At 39.4% G+C, this 27,578-nt stretch overlaps 1 long non-coding RNA gene across 4 annotated transcripts in view; it reads right to left on the bottom strand.

The window, feature by feature from the left end:
* LOC144581136 (uncharacterized) overlaps positions 1–27,578 on the bottom strand; it is a 316,017-nt gene that overhangs the window by 110,426 nt on the left and 178,013 nt on the right. For all 4 annotated transcript variants that reach the window (XR_013531664.1, XR_013531657.1, XR_013531665.1 and 1 more), the window contains exons 2-3: positions 26,787–26,878; positions 23,194–23,282 (exon numbers count right to left, since the gene is read on the bottom strand). This is a non-coding gene — a long non-coding RNA (uncharacterized LOC144581136). The remainder of the gene's footprint in view (positions 1–23,193; positions 23,283–26,786; positions 26,879–27,578) is intronic.

Genomic DNA, 27,578 nt, shown 5'->3' with positions numbered 1-27,578 from the left:
TGGCCAGCTTTGCTGGTCGGGCCATAAAAGGGCAAGTAACTTATCCAGATAATAAAGTTAGTATGTGCAGGGGCCATAGTTGAACCCCATTGTGTCCACTCTTAGCACTTCTGTTCTGCTGCCCCAATAGAGGAGAAAGACCCTGCAATCAGAGGACTGAGACAGCACTGGATCTTCCCTATGTGGTCCTGGGAAAGTTACTTTACCTCTTGGGCCAAACGAAATCATGGATAATGACGATGAGACCTGAAATAAATTAATGCCATGAAATGTATAGATGTTTTGATGAATTAAATGTGATAAGCAAGAGAGAGGATGAAAAATCAGATAGTTTCTCAGGTTTCTATTCTAACTAGTAGATGTCTGTTACCTACCACAAGAACCACTATTGTTGTCCACTGTGACCACAACCACAGACACCACCCTAGCTACTAGGGCCTCAACCTTCTCATTCCCACTCCCCCACCCCACCACACATTTACATTTACAGATGGTTTATTATGTACCAGATAGAGCTTTATCCTCATTTTACAGAAGGATAAACTGAGGCTTGAGAAGGTTAACAAAAAAAAAGGTCACACTGCTGATATAAAAAAAATTTCTAAAAGAAGGAATTCAGAATCTCTTGCTATTCTTTACATAAGCCTCCTCATTACTTCTCCCTAGGACTGAGATCGAGAAAAGATATTCCATTCCCAAGAAGAAAGCCGATCTGGACTATTAAATTCCAGGGCATTGTATGGTACCCCCGAGCCAGAGAGAGAAGCTTGCAAAAAGGACATAGTAGGATGCAATAAAAATAGACAGGTTCTTTCCTTTTCTATTTCATTCTACACAGCTATAGCCTGGCTCACCCTCTTTCTCCCAGGAGCCTAGAGAAAGAAATACTTTTTCTCCTTCTCCATCTACAGAGCATCTAGAAACCAGTCTATAAAAGTCTAAGGCAAGCGGCTGCCAATTCTCTGTCTCTCCTACATTTGTATATGGTTTGTCCTGTCAGAGTGGAGTTTCTAGTTTGGGTATTGGGTTACAAACAGAGCAGGCCTTTCAACCACACACAGAAAAAAAATGTATATGGGGTAATGTACATGTTAATTAGCTTGATTTAGCCATTCTACAATGTGTACGTATTTTAAATACCACTCAAATTCATCCATGAATGGAGAGAGGAATCCTTCATAAGCCCAGCTTGATTCACTTTCAGTTCTATACCAGTTGTGGGGTCTAAAACCACAGTTAACAACCAGATTACTCCTTAGCTTTGTGTCAATCTCCTTTGGGGATCTTGTAGGGACTGGTGGAAAGCTGAGGATCAAATCCTGCTTTTTCCACATAACCAACCACCGTAATATTTTCTTAATCTCACCGTGACTTCCAATACTGGTATTATTCATGGAGACAGAAAACTGCAAAATAAGCAATTCCAGTGATGGATGATAATGAGAAGGGAGGTGAAGTTCAATTTTGAGATGTCATTGGGCACCCATTGGACATCTAAATAAACAGGAGCTCAAGGAGAATTCTAGGCTGAAAACATTGATTTGGCCATGGTATATATATATAGCGTGACAGACATCATATAAGAAGACATAGTTGCTGTTTTTTTTTTTTTTTGAGACGGAGTTTCGCTCTTGTTACCCAGACTGGAGTGCAATGGCGCGATCTCCACTCACTGCAACCTCCGCCTCCTGGATTCAGGCAATTCTCCTGCCTCAGCCTCCCAAGTAGCTGGGATTACAGGCACACGCCACCATGCCCAGCTAATTTTTTTTTTTTTGTATTTTTAGTAGAGACGGGGTTTCACCATGTCGACCAGGATGGTCTCGATCTCTTGACCTCATGATCCACCCGCCTCGGCCTCCCAAAGTGCTGGGATTACAGGCTTGAGCCATCGCACCCGGCCTGAAGACATAATTTTATACAGAGAATGTGTGTAATGAAAAGGTAAACACTGCACTGTAAGAACATAATCCTAAAAATAGCTACCTAACCTTTCTGATTCTCCTTTTCTCTTCTGTAAAATGAGGATTGAAAATAGTTCCCCTTGAACTCTTATATACTAACGGTGAAAATGTAAATTAGTACAGCCATTATGGTAAAAGGTATGGAGGTTCCTCAAAAAATTAAAAATAGAACTACCATATGATCCAGCCATCCCACTGCTGGGTATATACCCAAAGGACATGAAATCAATAGTCCAAGAGATATCTGCCCTCCCATTTTGGTTGCAACACTATTCACAGTTATCAAGACATGGAATCAATCTTAAGTATTCATCAAAGGATAAATGACTAAAGAAAATATGATACAGATACACAATGGAATACTATTCTGCCTTTAAAAAGAAAGAAATCCCATCATTGTGACAGCATAGATAAACCTGGTGAACATAATGTTAAGTAAAATAAGCCAGGCACAGAAAGACATGTACTCCATGATCTCACTTATATGTGGAATCTTAAAGAGTCAAGCTCAAAAAAAAAAAGAGTAAAATAATAGTTACCCGGATCTGGGAGGAAGAGAAAGGGCCACTGGATGGGGAAGATGTTAATCAAAGAATACAAAGTTTCCATTGGGGGAATAAATTCAAGAGATTGATTATATGATAACAACATATTGGTCATTTAAAAATTGCTGAGAGTAGCTTTTTTTTTTTTTTTTTTTTTTTGAGACAGTCTGTAGACCAGGCTGGAGTGTAGTGGCATGCTCTCGGCTCACTGAAAACCTCAGCCTCCAGGGTCCCAATTCAAGCAATTCTCCTGCCTCAGCCTCCTGAGTAGCTGGGATTATAGGCATGCACCACCATGCCCAATTTTTGTATTTTTAGTAGAGACAGGGTTTCACCATCTTGGCCAGACTGGTCTTAAACTCCTGACCTCATAATCTACCCGCCTTGGCCTCCCAAAGTGCTGGGATTATAGGCATGAGCCACCACACCTGAGAGAGGATTTTAAGTGTTTTCACCACACACAAAAAAATGTACGTGGGGTAATGCATATGTTAATTAGCTTGATTTAGCCATTCTACAATGTGTACATATTTTTTTAAATCATGTTTAAAATCATATATTTTATATGATTAACAATAAGTATATATGGTTTTTTCAATTAAAAATAAATAATAATAAGTAGCTCCTTTCTCATGAGGTGGTTTTAAGGCCTGGATGAGCTAATGCATGTAGACATTCCATAGTAGCTAGCTTATAAGATGTCCTAAGTAAGTATCAATAATTTCATGATTTAACCTAGATAACAGGGAATGAGCCAAGGGTAGAAGCTAACAGGAAGTGCGGGTAGCTAGAAGGGTCACCTCTATTTTCCACATCAAGCAGATGGCAAAAACACCTTCCCACAGCGAAGACAAGGTGGTGATATTGGAAGCTTGGAGATGATTATGAAGATTGGTAAAAACAAATTCTGAACAATGAGGGACTAAGGACAGACAGGAGGATCATCAGGCAGTGGAAGGTAAGCAGCAGAGATGGACTGCCCATGAATTTGGAGAACTAGAAAATCACAACATTGTGTAATTTTTCTCCAGCAGCATCAGGAGGAGCCCTGATGGGAAGAACAAGGACTAAGGGCTAGCCCAGCTGACTGGTTAAATAACAGACAGGCGTAGAAGTGGAGGGCTTCAGTGGGTAAACAGGTGTGGCAGGTTCTTCTGCAATCACGCTTCTGTGATAGGATATAAGGCGCAAGTATACTATACCAGTGTTTTGATTCAAGTACACCATAGCAGTAACTTGACTTAGAATTCAAGGGGTAATTCCTTCCATTTTCTACCTATATTTAGCACTTCCTTTGTCTCCACCCATCCTGATTAAACCCCTGTTTCATCCACATGAAAGGTCCCTAGAGGTAAGGTAGCATCCATATCATACTCTATGCATTGTTACTGTATGGTACTTCTTATAATACACACTGGATAAGAAATGAACTCTGGTGTCAGCCTGCTTATGTTCAGTCTATGGGACCTTGGACAAGTCATTTAAGATCATTGAGCCTCAGTTTCCTCATAAATAGAGTGGGGATCTTACTTTGCAGAGAAAGTGTAAAGTTTAGATTAAATAATCCATGTAAAATGCCTACCACAGCTTCCAGTCATACCAAAGATTTCAACAAACATTAGTTGTCAAATAATCAATACAATAATTTTAAACCAGCATGTAGGATAAGTTTGGGGTGCTGAACCACATTGGTTCTGACCCCAAAGGGAATGCAATAACACAAAGTTTGCGGTGGAGTTCAGAGGAAAGACAGGAAAGAACATGAGGGCCACCACATGCAAGAGGCAGGTCTCCCCATTGGGCACTGCTGGAGGAAAGGCTGTTTCCAGGGCCTTTGAGCCCAGAAAGCTTCTCCAACATAATCGAGAAATATGTTTTTCATGCATTCCTAATTGGAGTATAGCAGATGGCAGAGACATTTGTTTAATGAAATATGTCCATTGCATTAAGCTAGGCCACTGGGGATTTGGGACTTCAATACAATTTCTGTTGCTACCCCTCCTTGTGGGAGACCATGGCAGTTTAAAGGATTTCAACAAACTTGGATTAAAGGTTGGAGAGGGAATAGTGCTGGTGGAAGGTTCAAGCAACTCAATGCTAAGCTTCTGAGTTTCTGGCTTCATCTATATTTTAAATCTGTGGTAAAGAACCATTGCATTGAATGTCTCTTGTGTGAGTTCTGGTACATGGGTGGAGCACAGAATTGACCAAGCAAACAGTTTGTAAGTCAACCAAAGTGAACGGATTGGGATCTTTCATACCCAGGCTGCCAGTTTCTTCCTCTGGGCTTTATGCTAATCCCTCTGTCTAAGATGCTTTTCCAGTCTATTTTCATATGCTTGAGGCCCAGCTTTTGAGTGATGAATGTGTGCATTTCTCTGTCAGAAAGACATCACAAAAACCCTCAAGATACTTTATCTGAATCTCTTTAACGACATGCTACTTTCTATGTTGAATTATTTTTGTTCATGTCTCTACAGGACTTTTTAAAAATAGGTTGATCTCCTTCCTCAAAGGTGAGATCCACAGAAGTATAGAACAGAGAATGAAAAAAAGAAGGCTTTTAGGGGTAGGAAGACCCAAATCTCCCTTCCCTGACTTTCTGCTCAACGTGTATCCCCGTGACCCTCTGCCCAACAAGGTGAGAACAGTTCATCTGATTGGCTTTCTTCCCTTGGCCTCTGTAATACCATATGCTCCTCATTTTCTTCCAGACTCATTTGCTGCTTTCCTGAACCTTCAGTCTCCTTTGCTGGATCTTCTTTCTCTTCCAGGTTTCTAAATGTTGTTCCGGGAGTCAATCCTCAGTCGTCCTGTTTCTCCCTGTTCTTCATCCTGATGTGATCTAAACTAACACCATGATTTTAAATGCTATCTGAGGTTCCAAATCACCCAAACCTATAACTCTAGTTCTGACAATTGTCATGCAATCCAAATAAATATCTAACTACCTTCACTACATGTACATGAAGAAATAATAGGTACTTCAAATCTAACATTGTTAAAATAGAACTATTGATTTTTACCCCGCCCCCTCCATATGGCTACCTACCCATTTCTCACGTCTAAAACTCAGGCGCGATCCTTTTGTCTTCTCTTATCCTTATTCTTCTAATCCCACCCATTAGCAGTTTTATCAGGTACCTCCAGAATGTATCCTGAATCCCACTGTTGCTCAGCGTCTCCTCAGCTAACAGCCCAGCCCCAGTCACCATTGCCTCTTACCTCAGAAATTGCAACCACTTCCTTAGTGGTTTTCCTCTCTCTACTCCCAACTCCCTGTAGTTACATCTTCACACCACAGCATAGATCAGTATACACATCTCCATTAGAATATACCTGTGGCTCCCCAACACACTCAGAACAAAACCTGAGATCTCCTGAATAACCAATGCAGGTCCTAAATCACCCAACCCTCCTACCTCTGATACCAAATCTAACATTCTCCCTCTCATTCACCACATGTCAGCTGTGCTGGTCTTTCTGCCGCTTGAACACACCAGTCTTGTGCCTGTGGTAGATCTTTTGCACTTGCTTCTGCTTGGTGTATTCTCCCCCCAGTTCTTTGCATGACTATCACCTCCCCATAACTCAGGCTCAACAGCATCCTCCCTTCAGAGAGACCTTCCCTGGCACCTTAGATAAAGTAGCCTCTTCCGTTTTAACTGATGTTATCTTCTTTAAAGTGCTTATTGCTACCTGGATTATCTCATTTACGTATTTGTTTGCATGTTTAATCTCTGCCTACTAGAATGTAAGCTACTTGAGGACAAAGCCTTTTTTTCACTGTTGTCCACCTTACCTGGCACTAAATAGGCAATCAAGAAATATTTGTTGATGCCTTGCTTCAGATAACATGGCTAGAAAAGGTAAGCACTAGGACTTTCCTTCAACACCCTGGCCTCTCCACGTGTCTACCTCTTGACATCAATGATTTCTGTCTCTACTTCTTGAGCCATGTGCTTCTGCTACTCATAACTGTTTTGCCCAGGATATCTTGTTCCTCCTCCTTATTGAAATATCTGGCCCTGGAATCCCCTCTGGCAGTCTCTTCCTACATATTATTGCATATACATCCAAGTGAGACTGATTCTTAATTTAATCCTTGATTTTCAATCAAGGTTCTGAATTATCTTTGCCCATCCAAAGCCTCAATCCTGAATTAACCCAACATTCAGACTTCTTTTCTCTATATCAAGGCAGTTTTGTTACTGGAGAAAAAAAAAATCCAGTCTAGCATCTGTATAAAATCTATCACCTCTAGTGCTGCCTGGAAATTCTCCAGTAGCTCTCTGTTTAATGCTCTTTCACATTTAACACAGTAGATGTTCCAAACCTCTTTTGACCTCCCAAATCATCCACCCCATCACTCCCTTGATGCTCACAGTACACAGCCTACCATAAAGATGATGGAAGCCCAGGACTACATTGTCTCCTGCATTCCTTTTAATTCCTCTTTCTTACATTAGCGACCCCTGCTTCTCTCCTAGATCCAATCCTGCAGTATTTAGGCATATGAAAATCTATATGATCTTTTTTAAAAAAACAAACAAAATACTATTCTCACATATTAGTTGACATCGTAATTTTCCCTTCTTCAGAGCCAAGCTTCTAGAACATGTGTATACACTACTATCTTCTTTCTTTCACCTCCCATTGTCTTGTGCATTCTTCATCCCATTGTCGTACAGTGTTCTATTACTCCATTAAAACCACCCTTACCAAGGACACCAATGGCCTCCTTGTCATTAAATCCAAGGGCCAAGTTTTATTCCATTTCTAAGATCAGTTCTTAATACCTCCGTAACACTGATCACTTAATCATCCTTGAAACGATGCTTTTGTGTTTTAGCTCCATGTAATTATAATCCCTCATTTTCCTCACACTCATCCAGCAATTTCTTCTAAATTTTCTTCGTTTTTTTTTTGTTTGTTTGTTTTTGAGACAGAGTCTCACTCTGTCATCCAGGCTGGAGTGCAGTGGAGTGATCTCAGCTCACTGCAACCTCTGCCTCCTGGGTTCAAGTGATTCTCCTGTCTCAACCTGCCAAGCAGCTGGGATTACAGGTGCCTGCCACAACACTTGGCTAATCTTTATATTTTCGGTAGAGACAGGGTTTCACCATGTTGGCCAGGATGGTCTCAATCTCCTGACCTTGTCATCTACCTGCCTTGGTCTCCCAAAGTACTGGGATTACAGGTGTAAGCCACTGCACCCAGCCTAAATTTCCTTCTAAATCTCTTTCTCCACTCTTCCAGTGAATTTTGATGTCCACTAGGGTTTTAGCCTATGGACATCACCTTTCCTGACCACCTTAGCTAGAGTAGCCTCTCTCTCCTTTTTACTGACTTTATCTTCTCTAAAGTGCTCATTGGTACCTGAAATATGTCATTTGCTTATTTATTTACATGTTTAATCTCTGCCCACTATAATGTAATCTCCTGAAAGACAAGGCCCCTATCTTGTTCACTGCTGCCCACTTGTCTTCTTGCTTCAAATCCTCTTCTTTTTCAGAGAAACCTCATTTAGTCACATAACTCTGATAATCACATATGTGCTGCTGACCACCGAAGTCTGTATCCTCAGCCTTGATCTCTCTCTTTTGAACATCAGGCTTATTTATCTCATTGCTTAGTATACTTTAAATGCCCTGAAAACACTAATTTTTTTTGTTTTGTCTTTTTATTGCATTTTAGGTTTGGGGGTACATGTGAAGAACATGCAAGATAGTTGCATAGGTACACACATGGCAGTGTGATTTGCTGCCTTCCTCCCCTTCACCTATATCTGGCATTTCTCCTCATGCTGTCTCTCCTCAACTCCCCACCCCCCGCTGTCCCTCCCCTATTTCCCTGCAACAGACCCCAGTGTGTGATGCTCCCCTCCCTGCGTCCATGTGTTCTCATTGTTCAACACCAGCCTATGAGTGAGAACATGCGGTGTTTGATTTTCTGTTCTTGGGTCAGTTAAGCACCTAAATTTTAAAATACCCAAAGGTAAATTCACTATTTTCTTTTTTTCCCTAGTTTAATCTATTCCCAGCATTCTTTCTCTCAGCAAATTGCACATTCAGTTATATAGTTACCCAACTACAAACCCTAAGAACTATCCTCAATATCTTTTTTTTTTTTTTTTTTTTGAGATGGAGTCTCGCTCTGTTGCCCAGGCTGGAGTGCAGTGGTGCAATCTCCACTCACTGAAACCTCTGCCTCCTGGGTTCAAACTATTCTCCTACCTCAGCCTCCAGAATAACTGGGATTACATGTGTGGTGTGGGCCACCATGCCCAGCTAATTTTTGTATTCTTAGTAGAGATGGGGTTTTGCCATACTGGCCAAGCTGGTCTTGAACTCCCAACTTCAGGTGATCCACCTGCCTTAGCCTCCCAAAGTGCTGGGATTATAAGTATGAGTACCTGGCCTATCTTCAATATCTTTAACTTCCTTACCTCCCACATTTAATTTTGCATGCAAATTTTACCATTTTCTTTTATTCATCTACATAGTTCACATCCACTCGATGAGTTTATAGAATCGGCTGCATTGCTGGTCTCCTTCTGGACTTTCTCTTTCTTTTTCTTTTTCTTTTTTTTATTTTTAAGACAGGGTTTCACCATGTTGGTCAGGCTGGTCTTGAACTCCCGACCTCAGATGATCCGCCCACCTTGGCCTCCAAAGTGAACTTTCTCTTTCTAAACAAATGTCCTTACTACAGCCAGGTTGCTCTTTCAAGGTTCAGATTTATTCATGAAATTCTCATATCTTGAAATTTTTGATAGCTGCAAATGGCCTTTAAAATAAATTTCAAATTCCTCTTCATGATATATAAGGTCCTGATGTTAAACTCTTGCACCTCTCTCCAGCCTAAACTCTTATCACTCTTCCTCCTACACTGAGCTCTGTAACTATTCAACCTTCTGCAGTATATACACCAGGCATGCTTTCCCTCATTTCCAGATGTTTGCTCATATTTTTCTTGCTGGCAAGTTCAATCTTTCTCTACTCTGTGCCCAGGTATCCATTATGCATTCTTTAGGTTTCTGCTTATATATCACTTCTTCTAGTGGCTGTCTAGAGGCTCTCGCTGTCTCTCTGAAACTAAATTTGTTCACACTCAAATTCAGAGAGACAGAGAGAGCCTCTAGAAAGCCTCTAGCACTGAATTTACCTGCATTATGGCTCTAATTACTGTGCTTTTTAATTGGCTTTTTAAACCACTTTGCTGAGGTATAATTTGCATACCATAAAATTCACCAATTTTAAGCACACAATTTAATGAATTGTACAATTAAACAATCTCAACAATCTAATTTGAGGACATTTTTATTAGTCCTCCTTCCTAGTATGTAAGCAACTCGAGTGTCATGCTTTGCTGATCTTTAAACCCTAAGAGCAGAGCATAGTACCTGTCCCCTAATAAATATCTGTTGAACAAATAAAAAACAAATAAAAGAAAAAAGTTAATGCCAAAACCATGACATGCTGCATTTCTCTTTATCAGATATGGCAACCTAATTTTGAAACTCTCACTTTCATTCACATTCTCTGTCTTCTTTCTGACATTTCATCAACTTCCATACATGGCATTCATTGATGAATTTGCTCTAACACAGAAAATAAGACTTTAAAATATTGAAGGGAAAAGAGATCACTGTGCATTTATGAGTGATTCAGGCATATCTAGAAACTCAGACTGGCCAAAATGAAGTTATGGCATTTTCCCCCAAACACTTGAGATTTCCGTTGCTAATTCACCTACATGGGTTAAGGTGAAATGTCAGCTTCTTGAGTTCTATTCTTTTTTCCTATCTTTCTAAAATCTTCAGGCTAAGAGTCAAGAGACCTGTGTTCAGGCCATAAATATGTCAACAATTCACCAAGTGGCTTGAGGGAAATCATATCTCCAGGTCTGAGTTTCCTCATTAACGTTCGTCTATCTCTCCCCACCCTGGTTTAGAGAGGATGAAGTAGGCTAGAAGCCAAAACAAAGCACTTAAAAGACTGAAAAGCATCATGCAAATGTAACTGGTTTTTAATTGGCTACCATACACTCTGGTTTCTATTAATCACCTCATCTGTTTAGACACTTATATGATGAACTAAACTATTAATACTATCTAAAATTAGACATTCAAACATAGAAAATCCTTCATGCATAAAGCTGATACACTTTGCAAAAGGGAAAGAATTTCTGTTTTCTCTCAGAGTCTGTTATTTCACAAACAATTCTAATGAACATGGTTTTATTATTTCCCACATCACAGCAGATTAGACATAAAAAAGCAAAAGGGGTAGAGAAGCTATTACAGGCAAATATACTGAGAACGGGAAGGTTCAGAGATGACAACAATGGGAAAAACAGAAAGACATACAAAAGTGAATGTAAGAACTCAGGAAATTGCAGCCAGGGGACATTCAGAGTGGGAACACGTAGTTCTTTCCAGCAAATGAATCCTACAGACCAAAAGATCACTGCTCATGATGATGATTCTGAATCATCAGGATACTCCAGTGCTTGAGAATTAATTCTAAAGAGAGCATATCTTAAAAGAGAGAGAGAGAGAGAGAATGAACAAATGAAAGAACAAAAGAAAGAGAAGGAAAGAAAGAGAGAGAAAAAGAGAGAGACAAAGAAAGGAAGGATGGAGGGAAGGAAGGAAGGAAGGAAGGAAGGAAGGAAGGAAGGAAGGAAGGAAGGAAGGAAAGAAAGACTACTGCTCTTTAAGTCTTAACACAGGAATGAAAACAAATTCCCTTTGCTCTCTAAGTTGTTAAATTAGTGTTTTTGGTAGGAAATGACACTGACTTTTCATGGTATACCCGACTGGTCATGGAAGCTACTTTATTATATTTTCCAAATCTTTTGAGACAAGATGAAAACATTCTTCATTCTTAGTTGAGAAAAAACCCTTCCCTTCCCACTTGTAAAATGTTACAGTCACTTTGGAAAAGTTTGACAGTTCCTTATAAAATAAACATACACTTATTTTATAACAACCCACAGAATTATTTAGAAAAGAGACAACTCATAAAACATATTGGGTATATGTCAGATGATCTAGAGACTCAGTCAGCATGTAACTTCCTACAACCTAATATAGTTTGTGATTGTACATTTATGTTTGTGATTATCAGCTTTAGTCTGACTCCCCTGCTAACCAATAAGCTCCATATTGACAAGGATTACATTTGTTTTGAACTCACCATTTTACCTCTGAAGCCTAGTGGAGTGCCTGGCATGTAGAGACTACTTACTGCATAAGTGCTGTTGGTGCATGAATTAAGGCAATGGGAAGTATCTCACCTACCATATTTGCAAAGCAATATGATATTCTTACAAAAGAGTCATTGTCTTAATTTCTTTAGTATCCAACTAAGATAACTCTGGAAGTTAGCAAAACCTGAAAGGCTGCCACTATATGTATCAGAGATAAGGGAACTTTAATAAACAGAGATAAAAAAAAGATAACATATAGTTTCCCTACTGAAAGAGATGGATCACAGATTCATTCCAATGTGCTTTTTTTTTTAACTATTGCATTTTAGGTTTTGGGGTACATGTGCAGAACATGCAAGATAGTTGCATAGGTACACATTTGGCAGTGTGTTTTGCTTATTTCCTCCCCTTCACCCACATTTGGCATTTCTCCCCAGGCTATCACTCCCCAGCTTCCCCACACTGTCCCTCCCCTATTCCCCCCAATAGACCCCAGTTTGTAGGACTCCCTTCCCTGTGTCCATGTGTTCTCATTTTTCATCACCCGCCTATGAGTGAGAATATGCGGTATTTCATTTTCTGTTCTTGTGTCAGTTTGCTGAGAATGATGTTCTCCAGATTCATCCATGTCCCTACAAAGGACTCGAACTCATCATTTTTTATTGCTGCATAATATTCCATGGTGTATATGTGACACATTTTCCCAGTCCAGTCTATCATCAATGCACATTTGGGTTGGTTCCAGGTCTTTGCTATTGTAAACAGTGCTGCAATGAACATTCATGTGCATGCGTCCTTACAGTAGAACAATTTATAGTCCTTTGAATATATACCCAGCAATGGCATTGCTGGGTCAAATGGAATTTCTATTTCTAAGGCCTTGAGGAATTGCCGCACTGTCTTCCACAATGGTTGAACTAATTTACACTCCCACCAACAGTGTAAAAGTGTTCCTATTTCTCCACATCCTCTCCAGCATCTCGTGTCTCCAGATTTTTTAATGATTGCCATTCTAACTGGTGTGAGATGTTATCTCAATGTGGTTTTGATTTGCATCTCTCTAATGACCAGTGATGATGAGCATTTTTCATATGTTTGTTGGCCTCATGTATGTCTTCTTTTGTAAAGTGTCTGTTCATATCCTTTGCCCATTTTTGAATGAGCCTGTTTGGTTTTTTTCCTGTAAATCTGTTTGAGTTCTTTTTAAATTCTGGATATCAGCCCTTTGTCAGATGGGTAAACTGCAAAATTTTTTCCCATTCTGTTGGTTGTCGATTCACTCTAATGATTGTTTCTTTTGCCATGCAGAAGCTGTGGAGTTTGATTATGTCCCATTTGTCTATTTTGGCTTTTGTTGCCAATGCTTTTAGTGTTTTGATCATGAAGTCCTTGCCTACTCCTATGTCCTGAATGGTTATGCCTAGATTTTCTTCTAGGGTTTTTATAGTATTTAATCCATCTGGAGTTAATTTTAGTGTAAGATGTCAGGAAGGGGTCCAGTTTCTGCTTTCTGCACATGGCTAGCCAGTTTTCCCAACACCATTTATTAAACAGGGAATCCTTTCCCCATTGCTTGTTTTTGTCAGGTTTATCAAAGATTGTGTGGTTGTAGATATGCTGTGTTGCCTCCGATGCCTCTGTTCTGTTCCATTGGTCTATATCTCTGTTTTGGTACCGGTACCATGCTGTTTTGATTACTGTAGCCTTGTAGTATAGTTTGAAGTTCGGTAGTGTGATGCCTCCTGCTGTGTTCTTTTTGCTTAGAATTGACTTGGCTATGCGGGCTCTCTTTTGGTTCCATATGAAGTTCATGGTGGTTTTTTCCAGTTCTGTGAAGAAAGTCAATGGTAGCTTGATGGGGATAGCATTGATTCTGTAAATTACTTTGGGCAGTATAGCCATTTTCACGATATTGATTCTTCCTAACCATGAACATGGAATGTTTCTCCATTTGTTTGTGTCCTCTCTTATTTCGTTGAGCAGTGGTTTGTAGTTTTCCTTGAAGAGGTCTCTTATGTTCCTGTGGGTTATATTCCTAGGTATTTTATTCTTTTTGTAGCAATTGTGAATGGCAGTTCGTTGTTGATTTGGCTCTCTTTAAGTCTGTTATTGGTGTAGAGGAATGCTTGTGATTTTTGCACATTGATTTTATATCCTGAGACTTTGCTGAGGTTGCTTATCAGTTTCAGGAATTTTTGGGCTGAGGCGATGAGGTCTTCTAGATATACTATCATGTCATTTGCAAGTAGAGACAATTCGGCTTCCAATGTGCTTTCTATTATGCCATACATGGGAAAAAAATTGATGTGATATGGGTCTGAAGTTGTCAAGTATGTTTTCTAAGTTATCTTTGGGGAAGTTTTATTTATAGATATTAAAATAGACAAGACAATGCATTACTGAGAGAAAAAGCAAGATGGGTAAACAATTTCTTCTTGGAATTCTATCTGTTTCTGGGTATGTGGTCCACTAGCAAGCAAGACTGTTTACAAGACACTTTCAAAGTCCCTAGAGATGGTTTGAGCTTAATTAAAACCTGATTACTTTGTCCCTAGGATCTGAAGTGAGCTATGAAATTAAAAGAATTGGCTTTGTCAGGTTTTATGTTTCCTCCCATCTCATACCCAAAAAATTAACTTCTCATCAGACTGACAAATAGACACTGCACCTGGGTTATCATCATTATAAATATGTGTCCCTCTGTAATTACCCTTCTTAATTAGCCTGAGATGTTTGAGGACATAGTAATAATATTGATAATTCTTCACCTAGTACAGTGACTGTTACATAGTAGACACCATTGTCTGAGAGGAAAGATGATGGACAAACAGATGATAATCATAATTATAATCACAAGTATGACAGTAGGAATCATCAATCCCCCTAAGATATTGATGAGTGATATATCAGCCACAGCAGCAGCAGCCATTGTAACAGCATTACATTCTTTTCATTGTAACTAGCATTACAAAAATAATATCTGAGGGGCTAGAGTGAGGGCAAAACAATAATAATAACAATCTCTGAATATCAATATGCCAAAAAACCCTCAACTCATCCTTCCCATCGCCTATAAAAATTGAGTCAAAATGTATTATACACCTAAATGTTAAATTTAAAACTACAAAACTTCTAAGATAAAACATAAAATAAAATCTCCACTATTTTATATTAGGCAAAGATTTCTTAGATACATGTGATAAGTATGTAGTAAGATGCCTTATCTCTGCTAAGACATTTTGCACTGTATCTCATTTAATTTTCATAACAACCTTTTTCCTTTTTATAGGTAAGAAAAAGGAAGGTCACAGAAGTTAAGTATCTTTGCTCTGAATTCAGTCCACAACCCAGGTCACAGGTTGGTACACTCTAATCCATTACCTTACATGGCATTCCACTGATATAATGGCAGGAAGCTGAACTGGAAGCCAGAGCCCAGTCTCCTGCAACTAACACACTATGAGCATAAACAAGTACCTAACCCTTCTATGCTTTCCTTTCCTTATATTAAAATTCAAAGCACTGGAAAAAGATGACTTCTCAGTTTCCACTGAATCCTAGTTTGTAAATCTATGAATAGTTTTTAGTCACTTGCAGCTTGAAAAGATCAATATTTCTGTCTCATTCAGGCTCTTTCCCTGCCCTCCTGCTGCCCCGTTGGGTCCTAGAATATAAAATTCCAGCATTAGTTTTTCTATTCCTAAGGTATGGGGCTTCAGAACACTATAATGCAATAAAACATAACCCTTGGGTTCAAGTTGCTCACAGTCTAGAAGATGAAAAAGAGAGAGGAGAGGGACCCCAGATGGCGTGCTGAGAACAACCCAGGATTGAAGCTCTCAGTGAACGCGTGGAGGGTGAGTCAGGGCCGCATTTCCAGAGGGATCTTTGTTGCCCACAGAATGGGGAAATTCCCAGGTATAAAGGGACGCGGGGCGCCAGGCAGAGGTTTTGGCTGGTACAGCCGGCAGCCGGTGCAGCCGGCAGCTGGCGCTGTAGCACAGCAGCACTCCATAGCGCTCTGCACAAAGCACACTGGTCTGGGTGCTCTGATGATAGGGCAATCTGAGACTTGAGAGGGCAGATTGGCATATTTATCTGACTGAACAGGACTTGGACAGTGAGCCAGGCCAGGAGATTTCAGGGAAACAGGGTTTGGGGTAGCACAGTGGAACAAACAAAATGGCGATTTTAAATGCTCTGGGTGGAGAGTTTCACTGCGAGCACAGCTGAACCCAGGATGGTGCAGCTTGGTGGGAGAGGGGCATCCGCCATTACTGAGGCAATCCGCCCCTACTGAGGTACACACCCATTGCTGACACAGCCTGCCATTGCCGAGGCAACGCGCTACAACAGAGAGACTCCGCCACAGGGTGTAGCCCGTGGCAGCAGAACGGAGACTGCAGCAGCAGGGCAGAGCCTGCAGCAACAGGGAGGACCTCACACCAGCAGGGCAGAGCCTCGGCAGGCAAATAGTGACTAGACTGCCTCCTAGCTGGGCAGGACAGGGAAACAGACACTCACAAAGAAAGTCCTAACCACCCGAGACAGAGCATTTGAGAAAAAATGGGTTTTTTTTATGAGTTCTGCTGCAGCAGAATTAAACACAGCAGCCTAACAGCCCTGAATGAACAACAGAGCTCACAGCTCAGCACTTGAGCTCCTATAAAGTACAGACTATCTCCTCAAGCAGCTCCCGGACCCCTCTATATCCAAAAGACTGACATTTGGCAGGCATCATTCAGGAACAAAGATAGCAGAAAAAGAAACTGGTAGCATCACTCACTGTTCTGCAGCTGCTATAGGTGCACCCCAGACAAGCAGGGCCTTAAGTGGACCTCAGCAGTCGTACAGTGGAGGGGCTAGGCGGGTAGAAGGAAAACCAAGTAACAGAAATACTTCGTCATCAACAATCTGGGTGTCCACTCAGAGACCCAATCGAAAAGTCAGCAACTACTCAGACGACAGGTGGATAAATCCACAAAGATGGGAAGAAACCAGCGCAAAAAGGAGGAAAACACCCAAAACCAGAACACCTTGCCTCCTAGAAAGGACCAAAACTCCTCACCAGCAAGGGAACAAAGCTGGACGGAGAATGACTGTGACAAAATGACGGAATTAAACTTCAGAAGGTGGATAATGAGAAACTTTTGTGAGCTAAAAGAACATGTTTTAAATCAATGCAAAGAAACTAAGAACCTTGAGAAAAGATTCGAGGAAATGATAACAAGAATGGATACCTTAGAGAGGAATATGAATGAATTAAAGGAGCTGAAAAACACAATATGAGAACTTCGCAAAACATGCACAAGTTTCAATAGCCGAATTGACCAAGCAGAAGAAAGAATATCAGAAGTCGAGGATCAACTCAATGAAATAAAACGAGAAACCAAGATCAGAGAAAAAAGCGCAAAAAGGAATGAACAAAGTCTCCAAGAAATGTGAGACTATGTGAAGAGACCTAACCTACGTTTGATAGGCATACCAGAATGTGATGAAGAGAATGAATCCAAGCTGGAAAATACTCTTCAGGACATTATCCAGGAAAATTTCCCCTACCTAGCAAGACAGGCCAACACTCTATTGCAGGAAATACAGAGAACACCACAAAGATATTCCACAAGAAGAGCAACCCCAAGGCACATAATCATCAGATTCAACAAGGTTGAAATAAAGGAGAAAATACTAATGGCAGCCAGAGAGAAAGGTTGGGTCACCCACAAAGGGAAGCCCATCAGACTCACAGCAGATCTCTCGCCAGATTGATTAAAAATAAAAGAGAGAACAACCAAATAGATGCAATAAAAAATGATAAAGGGGAAATCACCACAGATTCCACAGAAATTCAAACCATCATCAGAGAATATTACAAACAACTCTATGCACATAAACTAGTACACCCGGAAGAAATGGATAAATTCCTGGACTCCTGTGTCCTTCCAAGCCTAAACCAGGAGGAAGCTGAAACTATGAATAGACCAATAACAAGGTCCGAAGTTGAGGCAGCAATTAAGAGCCTACCATACAAAAAAAGCCCAGGTCCCGACGGGTTCACAGCCGAATTCTACCAGACACACAAAGAGGAGCTGGTACCATTTCTTCTGAAACTATTCCAAATAATTCAAAAAGAAGGAATCCTACCCAAATCATTCTACGAGACCAATATCATCCTGATACGAAAACCCGGCAGAGACCCAACAAGAAAAGAAAACTTCAGGCCAATATCCATGATGAACATAGATGCAAAAATCTTCCATAAAATATTGGCAAGCCGATTGCAACAGCAAATCAAAAAACTTATTCATCAAGATAAGTAGGATTCATCCCGGGTATGCAAGGCTGGTTCAACATACGCAAGTCTATAAACGTAATAAACCACATAAACAGAACCAAAAACAAAAACCACATGATTATCTCAATTGATGCAGAGAAGGCATTTGACAAAATTCAACAGCCCTTTATGCTAAAAACCCTCAATAAACTCGGTATCGATGGAACGTATCTCAAAGTAATAAAAGCTATTTATGACAAACCAACAGCCAATATCATACTGAATGGGCAAAAACTGGAAGCATTCCCTTTGAAATCTGGCACTAGACAAGGATGCCCTCTGTCACCACTCCTATTCAATATAGTACTGGAAGTTCTAGCCAGAGCAATCAGGCAAGAAAAAGAAATAAAGGATATTCAAATAGGAAAGGAGGAAGCCAAATTGTCTCTATTTGCAGACGACATGATAGTATACCTAGAAGACCCCATCGCCTCAGCCCAAAAACTCCTGAAACTGATAAGCAACTTCAGCAAAGTCTCAGGATATAAAATCAATGTGCAAAAATCACAAGCCTTCCTCTACACCAATAACAGACTTAAAGAAAGCCAAATCAAGAACGAACTGCCATTCACAATTGCTACAAAAAGAATTAAATACCTTGGAATACAACTCACAAGGAACGTAAGGGACCTCTTCAAGGAAAACTACAAACCACTGCTCAACGAAATCAGAGAGGACACAAACAGATGGAGAAACATTCCATGTTCATGGTCAGGAAGAATTAATATTGTGAAAATGGCTATACTGCCCAAAGTAATTTACAGAATCAATGCTATCCCCATCAAGCTACCATTGACTTTCTTCACAGAACTGGAAAAAACCACCATGAACTTCATATGGAACCAAAAGAGAACCCGCATAGCCAAGTCAATTCTAAGCAAAAAGAACACAGCGGGGGGCATCACACTACCGGATTTCAAACTATACTACAAGGCTACAGTAATCAAAACAGCATGGTACTGGTACCAAAACAGAGATATAGATCAATGGAACAGAACAGAGGCATCAGAGGCAACACAACGTAGCTACAACCAAACAATCTTTGATAAACCTGACAAAAACAAGCAATGGGGAAAGGATTCCCTGTTCAACGAATGGTTCTGGGAAAACTGGCTAGCCATGTGTAGAAAGCAGAAACTGGACCCCTTCCTGACACCTTACACCAAAATTAACTCCAGATGGATTAAAGACTTAAACATAAGACCTGGCACCATAAAAACCCTAGAAGGAAATCTAGGCAAAACCATCCAGGACATAGGAGTAGGCAAGGACTTCATGAACAGAACACCAAAAGCATTGGCAACAAAAGCCAAAATAGACAAATGGGACCTAATCAAACTCCACAGCTTCTGCACAGCAAAAGAAACAGTCTCTAGTGTGAATCGGCAACCAACAGAATGGGAAAAAATGTTTGCAGTTTACCCATCTGACAAAGGGCTGATATCCAGAATTTACAAAGAACTCAAACAGATTTACAGGAAAAAAACAAACAAGCCCATTCAAAAGTGGGCAAAGGATATGAACAGACACTTTACGAAAGAAGACATATATGAGGCCAACAATCATATGAAAAAATGCTCATCGTCACTGGTCATCAGAGAGAGGCAAATCAAAACCACATTGAGATACCATCTCACGCCAGTTAGAATGGCAATCATTAAAAAATCTGGAGACAACAGATGCTGGAGAGGATGTGGAGAAAAAGGAACACTTTTACACTGTTGGTGGGAGTGTAAATTAGTCCAACCATTGTGGAAGACGGTGTGGCGATTCCTCAAGGCCTTAGAAATAGAAATCCCATTTGACCCAGCAATCCCATTACTGGGTATATATCCAAAAGACTATAAATCGTTCTACTACAAGGACACATGCACACGAATGTTCATTGCAGCACTGTTTACAATAGCAAAGACCTGGAATCAACCCAAATGCCCATCGATGATAGACTGGATTGGGAAAATGTGGCACATATACACCATGGAATATTATGCAGCAATCAGAAATGATGAGTTCGTGTTGTTTGTAGGGACATGGATGAATCTGGAGAACATCATTCTCAGCAAACTGACACAAGAACAGAAAATGAAACACCGCATATTCTCACTCATAGGCGGGTGATGAAAAATGGGAACACATGGACACAGAGAGGGGAGTACTAAACACTGGGGTCTATAGGGGGGAAAAGGGGAGGGCCAGTGGGAGGGGGAGGTAGGGAGGGATAGCCTGGGGAGAAATGCCAAATGTGGGTGAAGGGGAGAAGAAAAGCAAAGCACACTGCCATGTGTGTACCTACGCAACTGTCTTGCATGCTCTGCTCATGTACCCCAAAACCTATAATCCAATAAAAATTAAAAAAAAAAAAAAAAGATGGTGCTTTGAACACTGAGTTTGCATGCGACAGAAGGTGGGGAGGGATTGCCTGGGGAGAAATGCCAAATGTGGGTGAAAGAGAGAAAGCAAACAATGCACACTGCCATGTGTGTACCTATGCAACTGTATTGCATGCTCTGCACATGTACCCCAAAACCTAAAATGCAATAAAAAATTAAAAAAAAAAAAAAGAAAAAGAGAGATAAGCAACCAACAGTAATGATGAATGTTGTGTTGCATGTCAAGTGTTTTGCTGTGAAGCAGTGATATTTAGAGCGGTGGATCAGAACATGGGCTCTGGAGACAGAGAGAGCTGGGTCTAAGACCCCTTTCATCTTCAGCTTCTTCCTCTATAAAACAAGACAATATTAAGACGTATGAGACTGCTATAAGCCTAAATAAGGTACTACACATAAAGCACATGGAACTCTGGGTAATACGATGATTGGTTTTGCTCACAACTATTTTTATGTTGTTAATGAAATAGATATTCTTCTGGGATCAAAAAGGAAAGAAGAAACAATTGCTCAGAGAAAGTAAGTAAGTTGCTCAAGGTCAAGTAGCTAATAGAATTAAGAATACTAGACATTTGGGTTGATGTATAATCCAATAAAAAATTAAAAAAAAAATAAGTAAAAACTACATAATAAAAAAAAAAAAGAATACTAGACAGAGTAGTGTAGCACTTGAATGGGAGATTTGACTAAATGCTTCCTATTATCCATGAAAGTCTATATAACTCTGACCTTGTTGAATAAAGTGTATCCTTCATATTTCTTTGAGATCTCCCTACCATCAGCATCTGTAGTTAGGAGTTGGCAAGAACTATAAAACCCTACTCTCCTGGGTCATGGGGGAAGGGTTCCTCAAGAAGATTGATCTCTCCATCTTTCTTTAGGATACAGATTGTTCCCACAGGAAATACGACTGCCCAGAAATGATGCTGTATTTGGCACTATCTCCACTCATGTATTATCTTCTGTTCCTCACAAGACTCATTCCTCTGGCACCCTCTGGAATTACACTTACGTGATTTTTTTCCTTTTTATTTGTTCCCTCTCAAAGTAGTTACATAATTAACAATGCTTGAAGTCTCTATATATCACTCTACAGCTGCAGTTCTCAACCATGGTTGATTGTGTACTCCAGGGCATACTTGGCAATATCTGCAGACAATTTTAGTTGTCACAGTCAGGGGGAATGGGGTAAGCTTGCTGGCATCCAACAAGAAGAGGCTATGGATGCTGCTAAACATCCTACAATACAAAGGACAACCTCCAACACAGAATTATTCAGCTCCGGATGACAATATTGCCAAGATTATGAAACCCTGCTCTAGGCTGACAAAAGTGCTTTCACCTCTGCTTGCACATTTTATGCTTATCACATCCTTAGGATATGATAAGGATGGTCAATATCCATCCCTAAAGTTCTCCTTATACTGAGGAGAGAGATAGGCATCCTTGCTGTTAAGCTGAGGAACTGAGACCCAAGGAAGTAGAGTGAATGTTCCAAGTCCACAAAATGAGGTTGAAGAAAAGTCAAGACTGAATTTTCTGACACTCAGTGCTGCCTCACTGTCAGCATGTTTTTAAGAAATGTGATACAAAATTTTTTCTCCTCTGGCCAATAAGAGTGGTAGAAAGCCAGAAAACCTTAAAGTATAAATAAATATGCCCTCTAAACATCATCATAGAATACTAGCTTGGGAAAGATCCTTACAGGTTATTTAATTCCATTCTATCATTTTACAGATGGGAAGAAAATAGAGAACTATGCCATAAAGGATATGCATCTGTAGAGCAGAGTATACCAAAATCCTTTTCCCTTCTGTTCACCCATCAAGCAGCCTACTGGCCACTACAATGGAAAACACTTTGTAAACCTTAGGATGGTCTATATAAGTGCATTTCTATAAGAAAGATAAATGGAGAATTACAGGGAAACGAAATCAGGCATCAGACAAGGGAAGGTGGGTTGGTTGCTGAGGGCTCAAGAGAGTGGGAAAGCAGAAAGAGGGGCCAGAAGCAAAGGATTTTAAGTGAAGTCTAAAAGAAATAGGAAAAGACAAAGAGCAAACAGAAAGAAATGACATACTCCTTTCGTGTACTGGAATTCCCATGTGTCTCTAAAGAACTAAGAAGAGAGAATCTGTCACACAAACTAAACAGTACTTAAAAATATATATATCATTATTTTCTAACCATAAAGGTAATATATGTATCTTATTTTTAAAATAAATATTGCAGAAAAACATAATATGAGCATGAATTTTTTCTGTTTCCCACCCTTCTGAGATAACTATTAGCAACTTAATCTGTTTTAACTCCATATTTTAATTCTTTTTTTATATTATAAGCTGCTAAGTGTTTAATGCTATTTTACAAAAGTGATATTTACACAAAATATATGGTGCCTGATTTTTTTTACTTGAATACCTAATGAACATATTTTCACATTAGTACACAAAAGATATTATTTTTAAGTTGATACAATATTCTATTATTTGGATATATCATAATTCACTATTGATAAATATACATTTTATATTATTATGTGAGTACTTTCACATAATAATTCCTAGAAGTGTAGTTGCTATGGAATTATGCAGTAGAATATGTACATTTAAATTTTAATAGTCAAATTGCCTAAATAACAACTATCAATTTTAAATTCCCAAACCAATAGTTTAAATTAGTAACCACCTCTTCTTTGAAGCAGTCCCTGATTTGCCAGCTGAAAATTAGTCTTCACCCTCAGAACCTACCTTTTGTTCATATGCTTCTTTCAGTCTTCTCTCACCTCATTGGCAGCCCATAACTGTGTTAACTTCTATTATTTTCCTGGTGTCAGCACCTGGAACAGGAAAATTGGATGAGTAGGAAATGAGTGTAAAGTGAAGATCCCAGGGTTTCATTAGCCACTTCAGCTTCTTCCTGTTTCTGCTGATCTCACCTGAATAGGTTCTACCAAACATGCATCTTAGCCAGATGTGCCAACCAGTGAAAAATGAATTAAGAAAGACAGCTCATTAGAAGATCAAACAACCCATAGAACTGAGCAACTGAGACCTTGTAGAGATGTTTCACTGCTCCAAATGGCCTAAATAAATCATGGGCCTTCTAGGGATGGTCCTATACACTTTATTCTGAAAATCAAAGGAGAGTGCCAATTTTCTCTCTTAAGATGAAAACTGTGAACTGAAACCATAGAAGAGTCAGGACTGGAATAAGAGATCATCTGTCTTCAAGCACTTACCCTGGACAGAAATGCCCAGTCTTCCTGAAAGCCTATTCCCTGTAACCCCAGGCCCATGATATACTTTAAAGAATAAAAGACTGGCTCAAATAAGCTGGCAAACATCACACACTTTATTTCCTCTTAGCTATTCACAAAGCACATTTGTAACCCTGAATCTATGAAGAGGCTTTAAGAAATCTTCTGCTGCTAAGAAACCTGTTTAACATATTGATATTCCAAGTTACTCACTTTGAAAAACATGACCAGGGCTAAATCTCACTTTCATTCTTCCTGTCCTACCCTCTTGGGTCTCTGCTCAAGAGAAGGGTGATGTTTGGGAATCATGGAAAGCCACTTTATGGATTGCAAAGCATTATACTAATATTCAGGACTGTTCTTATCCATAACACAGATATTAAATTAATATTCAAGAACAATTTACTTGGCACCTATTAGAGGTCCAGTGGTAGGAATATAATAGTCAGTAAGCAGCAAGTCTCCTATTCTCTGGTCTAGTCCCTGGAGTGATCCAATCTCCACTCATGCAGTCTCTACTCCCAGCCCCGCAACACCCCCCCCCCAAATACCCTCAATGGCTCTGGGACCTTGGAGGAGGCACTTTTCTGAGTAAAGAGAACAGCTATTGTTTCTAAAAAACAAAAAGTCACCAGGAAGTGGGTTCTCCTGTGCCCCCCGAGTTGGGATTTGAGAGAAAATCTGTTAGAAAGATGAGGATACCTCTGTTCACAGTTCAATATAAACTAGACACAGAAGCTATGAGCACTCTGCCTGATTCTTCTTATCTGTGAAACTACATGAACACGCAAACATTGAGAGCTCAGTTATGTAAGTTGTTTTATTGTTAAAACAACCAGAGCCATATGGAACATTTCTGAGATTTGTCCTGGAGGCCTAGTAAATGTGTGCAGGATAAATCCATCATGTCTCTGAATGTTACAGCACAAATCAAAGAGTCTCGAGATGAACTATTAATGGCATGTACACAAAAAAGAATGAGTGCTCATATGTTATCAGTGAAAGAGTAACACTCACATATTAGAACAACTTTTGTGTAGAGTAATTTGTCAATGCCTATCACAAATTAAATGCATATACCCATTTGACTCATAAGTTTACTCACTCAGCCAACAAATATTTATTGAGCACTGTTGGAGGTGCTGAAAATATAATAACTCCCCCCAAAAACCCAACAAAGTCTCACTCATAGTGCTTACAGTCTACTGTGGGAAAGGTCTGCAATAAACAGATAAATAAGAGAATACGTAATATTTTGGGAGATGCTAAATCACATGCAGAAAAACAAATCAGGTTAAAGGGAATTGAGAATTCCAAAGTGAGATGAGGGTATCAGAGAAGGCCCCTCTGATCAAGTGAAAACTGAGCAGATGCCTGAAGGAAATAAGGACATGAGCCATGTCTATACCTTGGGAAAGAGTGTGTCAGTCATGGGGATGGTATATATTTTGAGGTCATAGAGTATTTGCATTTTAAGGAAGATAAATGAGGTCAACATAGCCAGAGCGAAGTAAGTGAAGCAGGAGCTCAAAGAGCTGCAGGATCCAGAGCAGGCAGGAATCACAGGTAGGATTACATACAGCCCTCCAGGCAAGAGTACAGATATTGGTGTTTATGGAAAATGGGACATCACTGTGAAGCTCTAACCCTAGAAATTAGTTCTTAGAGAACCAGTGTGAGCTCTTGTGTAGAACAGATTATAAGGGAGCAATGCAGGAGAGAGACTAGAGGCAACTGCAATAATCCAGGGAAGATAAGAAGGTGTTTGGACCAGATTGGTAGCCATGGAGTGGGGATAAGTGATCATAGGACAGGATTTGCTACAAGTTTGGCTGTGTGTGAGAGAAACAGAGGCAGCAGGGATGACTCCAAGGTTTTCAGCTTGAGCCACTGGAAGAGTGGAATGCTATTTACCAAAATGGGGAGAGCTTCAAAGGAACAGGTTTTGAGGGATGGTTGCAGGCAAATTAGGAGTTCAGTTTTAGATGTGTTCACCTTGAAAGTGTGTTAGATGTCCAAATGGAGATATTCAGTGAGAAAATGAATACACAGATCAGAAGTGAGGGCAGAAATCAGGCTGAGAACACATATTTGGGCGTTGCCATTGTATGGCATTTATGACCACAAAACCAAGAAAGATCACCTAGGAAGTGGGTATAAACAGAACCGAGAAGGAGTTTATCTTTATCTAGGAGTTTATCTTACCCATATATTCATGAACATATGAAAAGTCACACATGTATGAGCACATTCATAAAAGTGTTATTGTACAAAAGAATGAAAGCAACAAAAACCCATCTATAAAGAATTGGAAAAGTCAATTATAGAACAACCTTACCATAGAACTGTAAGGTTATTCAGTAGTCTTTAAAAAATGGAGGAAACTTTCTGCTAATATCATACTTAAAGGTGACAAATGGAATTCTTCTTCCACAAAGCTCAGGAATAAGGCATGGATATCCACTCTCACTCGGTATAGTTCTAGAAGTTCTAGCTATTGCAATAAGGCAAGAAAAAGAAACAAAAGGCATATGAAATAGAAAAGAAGACATAAAATTGCCTCTATTTATAAATGACATGATTATCCATTTAAAAACTCCCAGGGTATCTATTAAAAATAATTCCTAGAACTTTTCAGCATTAAGTGGGCTCAGGAAGCTTGCAGGAAACAAGATAAAAAAAATTAATCTCATTTCTGTATACCACAATACACTTGTGGAAAATGAAATAAAAAATAGTACCATCTATAACTGCTCCAAAAAAAAAAGATATGAACTCAACAAAACTTGTACAGAACATTTGTATGCTAAAAATGACACAATGCTTATTAAAGAAATCAAAGACCTAAATACAGAGCATACGCTCTTCATAATAAATATTCAACATGGGAAAGATGTTGTTTTCCCCCAAACTGATCTACAGATTTAATGCAATTACTATCAAAACCTCAGCAATGATTTTATAGAAAGAGACAAGCTTATTCTGAAATTCATGTTGAAAGGTACAGTCCCTAGAAAAGCTGAAGCAATCTTGACCACGGAGAACAAAGTAAAAGAAGTAAGTCTACCTGACTTTAAGACTTACCATACATTGTAGTAGTGAAGACAGTGTGGTTCTTCTAGTAGATGGACAGACACACAGCTCAGTGAAACAGAAGAGAAAATCCGGAAGTAGACCTGTACAAATAATACAATTAACTTTTTATAAAGGTGCAAAAGTAATTCAATGGAGGAAGCATAGCTTCTTTAAAAAGTGGTGCTAGAATAATTGAAGATCAATAAGCAAGACTAAATAAATAAATAAACCTAAATAACACATTATATACAAAAATTAACTTGAAATAGGTCATGGACTTCCACACAAAACGTAAAACTATGAAACTTTTGGGTAAATATGTAAGGGAAAATATTCTGGATTCAGGACTAGGAAAAAAAAAGCCTTAGACTTGACTTCAAAAGCATGATTCATTAAAGGAAAAATTGGTAAATTGGATCTCATCAAAATTAAAAACTCTCACTCTATGAATGCCCATGGGAAAAAAGATGAAAAGATAACCTACAGACTGGGAGAAAACATTTGCAAGTCACAAATCCAATAAAGGACTAGTATCTAAAATGTATCAGAACCTCTCAAAATTCAATAGTAAAAAAAAAAAAATCCAATTAGAAAATGGATAAAATACATGAACAGACATTTCAAAGAAGGGGATATACAGATGACAAAGGCACATAAAAAGTTGTTCATTAGCCATCAGAAAAATGCGAATTAGAATCACAATGGAATATCATTATATACCAATCAGAATAGCTAAAATAAAAAATAGTAATACCATTAACTGCCAGCATAAATGCAGAGAAACTAAATCATTCATACATT

Source organism: Callithrix jacchus, chromosome 2, assembly GCF_049354715.1.
Source record: "Callithrix jacchus isolate 240 chromosome 2, calJac240_pri, whole genome shotgun sequence".
In the NCBI taxonomy this organism is placed as follows: Eukaryota; Metazoa; Chordata; class Mammalia; order Primates; family Cebidae; genus Callithrix; species Callithrix jacchus.
This window is presented reverse-complemented; position numbering and strand designations above follow the sequence as displayed.